The following is an 8,672-nucleotide window of genomic DNA, read 5'->3' as shown; positions in this document are numbered from 1 at the left end:
CGACGCTATTGCCATGGAGATGAGGGACTCCACTATATGTGAGATGAGCGATTCCACTATATGTGAGATGAGTGACTCCACTATATGTGAGTTTGATGAGTGCCTCCACTTCGAGAGCATGAGTGATACACCGAGTGAGATGAGAGTGGTAGTTGATAGGTCATGTGAGGCCATTTCGAATTCTAACAACTTACCCTCTACCTCTAGTGTGTTTCCTTGTGTCTTATTAGGTCCCATGGATGACGAGACGCCGATCATGGAGAAGATGTACATGGTGCATGAAGATGATGCTATCACACCATGCTTGATTGAAGATGAACATGGAGGCCACATCGAGCCTACCTCTTCCACAACACCTACCTCATATGAGCGGGACTACAAAGGTACCTATATGGGTGTTGATGATGCCATGATCCCACTAGTGGACATGATGATTTGTGAGTGCTTGCATGAGTTGGATGATCCTATTGCTATGTCATATGCTTCTTTCACTTTCCCTTGTGATACTTGTGCCATTGTTGATCATGTGGAAGTAGTTGCTTGTGACACTTGGACCATGCCATGCTATGAGTGTTTCGATTTCTATCCTATTGCTTGCAATATGTCGAACAATTTCTCTTTCCCATGTATTGCTTGCAATGTTGATAATGATGCTTGTGTTGTGACAACCTTGCCGAACAATTGCTCTTTCCCTAGGTTTGTCGACAACAATGATCAAATGTTGAACATGTTTTGTGCTATATGCTTGCAATACTCTCCCATTAATGCAACCAAAATGTTGAATACTTTCTCTTTCCAATGCTTGGTTTGCCATAATGTTAACATGCTTGTAAATGAGATTGCCCCCATAGCTCTCTCAAATTTTGGAGACTTTGCCTATATCCATGATGAGCATGTTCATGTGTTTACCCCGCATATTCACCATATCTATTATAATGCTTTGCTTAACGCTAATGGTGATGTGCAAAAGAAATGGACCATCATGATGGATGATGTGTTCATATACCATGCACACACGTTCTTTGCTTTGCCTATTGTGTGTGTAGGTACCCAAACTCCAATGTCAACCTCGATTGAGCACGAGTTGACAAAAAGAGCTCTTGAGAGCATGATACAAGTGAGCTCCAATGAGAGGTTTTGCCCGCACACTTCCACTACACAAGACCTCTCAATGAGAGCACATCGACACTTTGATAAGGTGACCTCCTTCTACTTGCGCCCTCTTCCTAAATCCATTGAACGTTGGCTACGCTTTGATTGCTCCTTTGCTTTTCTTGTGCTATTGATAGGGCTCTTGACAAGTGAAGGGACATTGAAGCGTTGGTGTCATCTACCTCCTCTACACATTCATGAAGACTCATCGTCGAGGTCGACTCTTTTTCAAGTGGGGGGAGATGATGCAGCCCGACCTTCGGTCGTATCCGCATCATGGTCATCATCAAGGACTACGCTGAAGTCCGACGTCACGGAAGCATGGAAGAGGAGACGGAAGAAGGAGATACGTCCGAGAAGGCCGGCAAGTACCCCCCGGAATGGTCGTCACTGCCACCCTGCTCGACGCCGGAGGAAGACGGCACTGTCGCCATGCCTACGCCGACACCGCCGTCCCCACTATGAAGCCCATGAGCTGAACCATCCCACTATGCTCTTTGTATGCCTAAACTACCCCTCCTCTAGTGGTTCCCTATATATAGGCTCCCACCTCCCCCTTCATTAGGTTAGAGTTGAACCTGAGAGTTGATGAACTAGAACTAGGCTCATGCCTCCACCATCCCTTTGGGATTAGGGAAACCCCCTCCTTAGATTATCATAATCTATTGTACAAGGCACTCCTTATATGATTAGTCTCTCACACTTGTGATTCTACCACCGGTCTCTCACTCGTGTGATTCCACCGATCGTATACCGATCTTCCTCTCGGGGATTCTACCGCGTGTCTCTCCCTTGAGAGATTCTATCGGGATAGTGGTTCGGGCTATCGGGAGTAAACCGGAATTGTATCGGGTTGTGTTGCGTGCGTTCGCGTGTGTTCATCGTGTTCTTCGCCGTGTTCTTCGTGTTCTTCCTCTCCCCCGCCTTTCCCTCGGTCAATTCGTGAGATCGGGCAACCCACGTGGCCTTAAGCCGCATCACTCTATATACACGAAGAAAGTGCCAATTCCGTGGAACACAACATAGTTCCTTTCGACGGAAACGCAAAAATTCAACGCCGCTACTCCTAGGACGCTGAAGCTTCCGAAGAAGAGAAGAAGGCGACAGAAGCTCTTATGTCTCGTATTCATCAGCTCCAAAATACTCGAGGCAAAGAGTTATCTGGTGTCCAAATCACTGCCTATTTTCTTAGGATTAGAGTGCAGCCTCTTCAGGCTCGCAAAAATCCCCTTTGGACGTATTCTGGTGCCAATGACGCCAATAGGCTCTCCAGTGATCTTTCTGTGAAGGACTTGGAGAAGCTTATTCGAAGAATCACCTCGCTGAGCAAGAGGGATCCTATTCCTTCCTCTTGTCGCGTGGAGCCATACAGATCCACCAATCCACTCCCCGAGGTATTTTGTCTTCTCGAATTTTTATTTTGTTCTGAATTTTCTCTGCATCTCATTGTATTGATATTCCTCTATTTTTCCTTTTGCCGCTATTTTCCTGCAGAATCATCCTACTATGGCTTCCCTTCCTCCTCTTCCTGAGGATGGAGAAGTCGAAGAAATGGGCATTGTCACTGATGACAATCAAGAAGCTCCATCCTTTGTGAATGATCCCGTGGATTCTCGAAAATCTGCGGGATCTTCCGAAGACACTACGTCGGTCCAATCTCCTCCTCCCGCCGTTTCTCCACGGAAGAAAAGGAAGAGGAGTAATGCCGAAGATTCCGGCACATCCAAAGCCGAAGAAGTTGTTCCTTCTCATCCGAAGGCAGCTTATGATCCTTATATTGAATCCCTCGTCAGCTCGTAAGTTTTCCTTGATTTCCCTTATTTCGTAGTCGAAGTTTTTCCTTGTCTTGCTTTTTATGCTATTTGATCCTCACTCGCAGTGATGACGAGGAAGAAGTACCAACTCGTGACGTAGCTCCTCGAACGAGCACGTCACATACTTTAGTTATTTCGGAGAAACCCGTTGAAGGAGAAGAATCGTCGCCTCCTCAACAAAATGTTGATACATCTACTCCTCCTTCAAGCCCCCTTGTCCCTTCACCAAAAAGGGCAAGGGTTGAAATGATCATTGAGCCTCCCCCTCAATTGAGCAGCTCTTCGTCGCAACTCTTGGATGATGTAAGTTTGTCGATGTCTATATTTCTTCTATTTTGCTTTTTTAGACCCTTACTTTTTTTTAATGCCGATGTTTTCCCCTTCGTTCTTCTTCTTTGACAGCCTATGATCAAGGATCTTATCCGCATCGGGTCCCAATTTATTGGGTACCGCGAGTATGCCGACAGAGCCGAAGGTAATAACTTTAATATTTATCGTTCTTCCTGAATTTTGCTCCTTTTTGTTTGTCGCGATTTTTTGATCTTTCTTTCCCCTTTTTTATCTTGATAGAGAAACTTGCAGAGGCCAACAAGCGTGCCGACGCACTTGCTCACAAACTAGAGCACAGTGAGGCGGCTCGTGAGAAAGCCGAACTTGCCGATAGCGAAGCTAAAGCTGAGGCTGATGATGCCAAAGCAAAGGCTGCTAGTGTCGAGGAACTGCAGAAAAGGCTCAAAGATGCTGAATCTGCTTTAGACGAGCAGAAAGCTGCACAAGCTGCACGTGAGCAAGGAATCATCAAGCGTTTGAAGTCGCAAAGTCGACGTACGCTGAGTAATATCATCAATCCCTTCTATTTTATTGTACTTCCTGTTTCTTGGTTTTCGACTAATGTTTTGTCTCGTGTGGCAGCCCAAACAAACCAAGATTTTGATCTGGAGAATCCCGTCAATGACCCTCTTCTTGACGCACTTTCTCTTCTGGAGTTTCATGGGCGCGAAATTCGTGAAGGCGTGGCCAATGCCAGTGCAGGTTTGTCGGCGTTGTTCCCCTACTTCTTCCCGAAGAAAGAGGAACCTTCGACTTTCCTTACCCTTGCCAAGCTTTTCAATTCATCGGAAGACCTTGGACCGAAGATGCGTCATGAAAATATGAAGGTTGCTCGTCGAAAATATCGTTGCCCCGGTTGCCGACAGCCAACAGACTCTTGACTGGATGAAGGTTGGCGACACCGATCAAATAGAACAGTCGAGATGGAAGTCGCTGATTAAGGCAGCCAAGCCCAACACGAAGAAGATCCTGGCATATCTCGGGATCAAGCCATCTTCGACTCCTAGCTCATCGAGGCCGGAGGTCTAGTTGCATGCCTCCTTGTTTTTTCTTTCGTTTCTTTTGCCCTTGTCGCCATTTTAGCCTTGGCGACAATTACTCTGTTAGTCCCTCTGGAGAACTTTCTTTTGTAATGTCCATGTAAATTTTCTAGAAAGTAATGAAATTCCTCTTCGTGCTTTTCATTGATCCTGGGCCTTTCTTTTCCAGTTAATATTTGATAATTACTCGACCACTCCTTGCTCTCGTCGCTGCCTCACTCGCATCTTCCTTCTCGAAGAAAGTACTAGTCGACCATAATCCCCTCGAAAGTTCGTCGAGCAAACATTTGTCGGAAGATTTGCAAGAACTTCGACAACAACTTCAATCTATGAAGAAACAAACTTTGGCCATGATGGAACAATCTCGGAAAGCATCTGAACGAGAACAACTTGCTCTTCAACAAGCCCAAGAAGCTATGGCTGCTAGGGATGCTGCTGAATTGGAAGCAAAAGGAGCCGCGACCCGAGAAAATAGTATGCTTGAGCTAATGCTGGAAGCTAGCACAGATATGTTAGGTACGTTTTTGCTTTCTTTTGATGCCTTCTCTTTATTTTGCTGTGCCTTTCTTCCAATTTCTTGCCCTGTCGCTTTTAACGAGCTCGGTTCTTGATTCTGCTGCCGAAGATCGGAGAGTGAATGAGAGAACAAATCTTCTTGTCAATCTTTCCCTTAACCATGGCTGTTTGTTCTGGGCCACTCCTGAACGAACCCAACAAATTGTTAGGTTCCAAGATCGTGCTTGCCAAGTGCGCGACTTTCTCAATTTTTGCACGGCGACATTAACCCTTGTCTATAGGAATTTATTTCCTCGAAACGAGGTTCCAAAAACTCTTCCCGAATTATTAGAGGTATTCGGAGATGCTCCCCGCATTCATAACTTTGTGCGGGCTCAACTTTCTGCTTGGAGCGAGATTCGCCATGATTATGATAAACATCTCGTTATCCGAAGTTAGACCCGACGAAGATTGTTGCTTTGGTTGCCTGGCCAAGAAAACTCGTCGGAAAAATGATATCGACTCAATCGATGCTATGGTAGCTCCCGTGGCCGAATCAATGATAGATGAACTTCTTCGGATGGACTCAGAGTTTTTTATCAAGGGTTCTTATGCTGAACATAAAACAACCGAGGCCTGTCCGTAGATAGTATCTTGGGATTTAAGCTGATTTGTATTATATTGGACCTTGTATCTTATTCCTCTTTTTTACTTCCGAAGGAATTTATTGTATATTGCCGAAGCCCTCTATATTGTTGAAGCCCCCGAGCCTAACTGGGTGAAGGTTGTACTATTTTTTCCTCCTTGAAATCTATCTTTCCTGTTGTAATGAGACATCCTTGTTGTTCCCTTGGATGGATTGCCAATCTTCGAGTATCTTTGATGTCGAAGTTCTATATTTGTATTGCGAGGTTCTTAGACCAAAGCACTTAAGTTTTTTGATGTGTACACTATATTTATGATTGCTGGCTTCTGTTTTTTTATATTTGGCGAGGTATTAATGTACCAAGGCGAAATATTTCAGTGAATCTATATTGAATGTGCTTTGAGACTTAGGCGTTGAGCCCCCGAGCGTGTCGAAAAAAATAAGAAGTATATCTCCACTATCTTTATTATATTGCAGCACCACGAGCCCGCCTCATTAAAAACCTTTTTCGGCCCCACTCGGTGCCCCGAAAAAGGAAAAGAGTGCGTCTGAAAACTCGTGGGCGTTTCAGTACATTGAAGTTTTACAAGGACTATATTTTAATTCTAGGCGTAGAACCGTGATGAGGTCTAAGACCCCGTGTGTGGCCCGATCCTGCGGATTGACGTCGAAACCAAAAGGGGAGATGGGAAAACGCGAGGAACACGAAGAACACGGTGATGAACACGAGGAACCCGGGACTCACGCACGCACACCAACCCGATACACCCGATACTTACCCCCGTGGCTCGATGGACCACGCCAATAGAATCACCCGGAAGAGGCACGCGGCAGAATTCCCGGTGAGAGATTGGTGTTGGAGAAAAGGGGATTGGTGAGGGAGAGAGAGTAGCTTGTACTAGAATCTCACTCGAGCAATTACCAAATCAACAACAAGGATGGCCTTGATTACAGAGGGATGATACCCAAGGGAGACTAAGCTCAAAGTTAGGGTTTGAGTTCAAAACAAGTCTAAAGAGCTAATGAGGGGTCCCAGCTACTTATATAGGCACACCCAGCCAGCAGAGGCGAACAGGTACGCAAAAGGATAAGTTAAGGCAGTTTGGTGGGGCACTCTCGTCAGGTCCGGTTTGGGATCCGGTCAGACCGGGCCTGGGACCGGGCTGTCCGGTCAAGGGTCCGGTCCGACCGGGCCTGTGACCGGGCGGGCCGGTCATGGGTCCGGCCGACCGGTCGGAAACCGGATTCCTGCGAGGTTTCCGGTCGTCGTCCGGTACGAGGGGGCTGGCCCGGTTTCCGACCGGTCGACCGGGCCCGTGACCGGGGAGCCCGGTTGTAGGTCCGGTCCGACCGGGTCCCGGACCGGCCAGCGTCCGTCTCTTCCTTGGAGCGCTTCGAGCGACGTCGGCTTCGGCTCCATGATCATCTTCATGTCCAGCTGCTTCTCTCCCAGCTGCTTCTCTCCCTCCCTTGGCCATGGCGCCTCCTCCTCTCCGAGGTCTTGATGCGGCTTGTACCTAATGACACATAGCACGTCGGCATGAGGTAGCAATCCATCCAAAGGGGTACCAAGATCAAGGGTAGTGAGGAGCGAGTTCACCTCATCATGTAGAGCCTTGGCTCGGGCTCGTGTCATTGGTCCACTTGGGGGACTAGTTGGTCTTGATGGAGTGTCGTCGGTGAGCGGGGCTACATCATCTCCCCTTGGGAAAGAGTCGTCCTCGACTCGTGGCCTTCCTCATCTCCATGATAGGGTGACAAGTCGGAGACATTGAACGTGTTGCTCACCAAGTACTTGGAGGTGGGGATGTCGATGACGTAAGCGTTGTTGTTGATGCGTTTGAGGACCTTGAAGGGACCATCTCCTCTTGGCTTGAGCTTCGAATTGCGGTCATGAGGGAATCTTTCCTTCCGGAGGTGGATCCAAACGAGGTCGCCTTCCTCAAAGATGCGTTCCTTCTTCTTGGCGTTGAGTCTTGTAGCTTGACGAAGCACATGTTCTTGAATGGTAGCTCTTGTCTCTTCATGAAGTTTCTTGACGGCGGCGGTGCGCTTGTCGAAGTCCATGTTGATCCGCTCATGAAGTGGGAGCGGGAGCATGTCGAGTGCCGTGAGCGGCTCAAACCCATAGACGACCATGAAGGGACTCCTTGATGTAGTCGAGTGCTTGGCGCGGTTGTAGGCGAACTCCGCGTGTGGAATGCATTCCTCCCATGACTTCAAGTTTTTCTTCACGAGTATGCGTAGAAGGGTGGAGAGGCTTCGATTGACCACTTCCGTTTGGCCGTCCGTTTGCGGGTGCGAGGATGATGAGAATAAAAGCTTCACTCCAAACTTGGCCATGAGCGACTTCCAAAGATAACTCATGAACTTGACGTCTCGATCCGACACAATGCTTCGCGGCACTCCATGTAGGCGAACGATTTCCCGAAAAACAACGAAGCAATGTGTGAAGCATCATCGCTCTTATGGCAAGGTATGAAATGAGCCATCTTAGAGAATCTATCCACTACCACAAAGATAGAATCATGTCCATGCTTAGTGCGAGGCAATCCTAGAACAAAATCCATGCTAATGTCCGTCCATGGTGCATGAGGTATAGGCAAAGGCATGTAAAGACCATAGGTATTGGAAGTAGACTTAGCTTGAAGGCATGTCGTGCAACGGTTGCAAAGGCGCTCGACGTCCCTCTTCATCTTCGGCCAATAATAGTGAGTGGCTAGCATCGCAAGTGTCTTATCTCGACCAAAATGTCCCATAAGGCCACCACCATGTGACTCTTGCAAGAGTAACTTCCGAAGAGAAGAATCGGGAATGCAAATTTGTTGGCTTTGAACAAGTAGCCTTTGTGCAAATAGAAGTCATCAAATCCTCGGTCAACGGAACACTTCTCAAATATCGGAGCAAAGAAAGAATCGGAAGTATAGAGTTCTTTGATCTCTTCGAGTCCCAAGACATGAAAATCCAAGCGAGTCAACAAAAGGGTGTTTTTGCGGGAAAGAGCATCCGCCACTACATTGTCCTTGCCCTTCTTGTATTTGATGACATACGGGAAGGACTCAATGAACTCAACCCATTTTGCATGACGTTTGTTCAAATTGTGTTGGCTTTTCAAGTACTTCAAAGACTCATGGTCGGAGTGAATGATGAACTCTTTTGGCCAAAGATAGTGTTGCCAAACTTCAAGAACACGAA

This window comes from Lolium rigidum, chromosome 6 (genome assembly GCF_022539505.1).
Source record: "Lolium rigidum isolate FL_2022 chromosome 6, APGP_CSIRO_Lrig_0.1, whole genome shotgun sequence".
Taxonomy (NCBI): Eukaryota; Viridiplantae; Streptophyta; class Magnoliopsida; order Poales; family Poaceae; genus Lolium; species Lolium rigidum.
Note: the sequence above shows the minus strand (reverse complement) of the source record.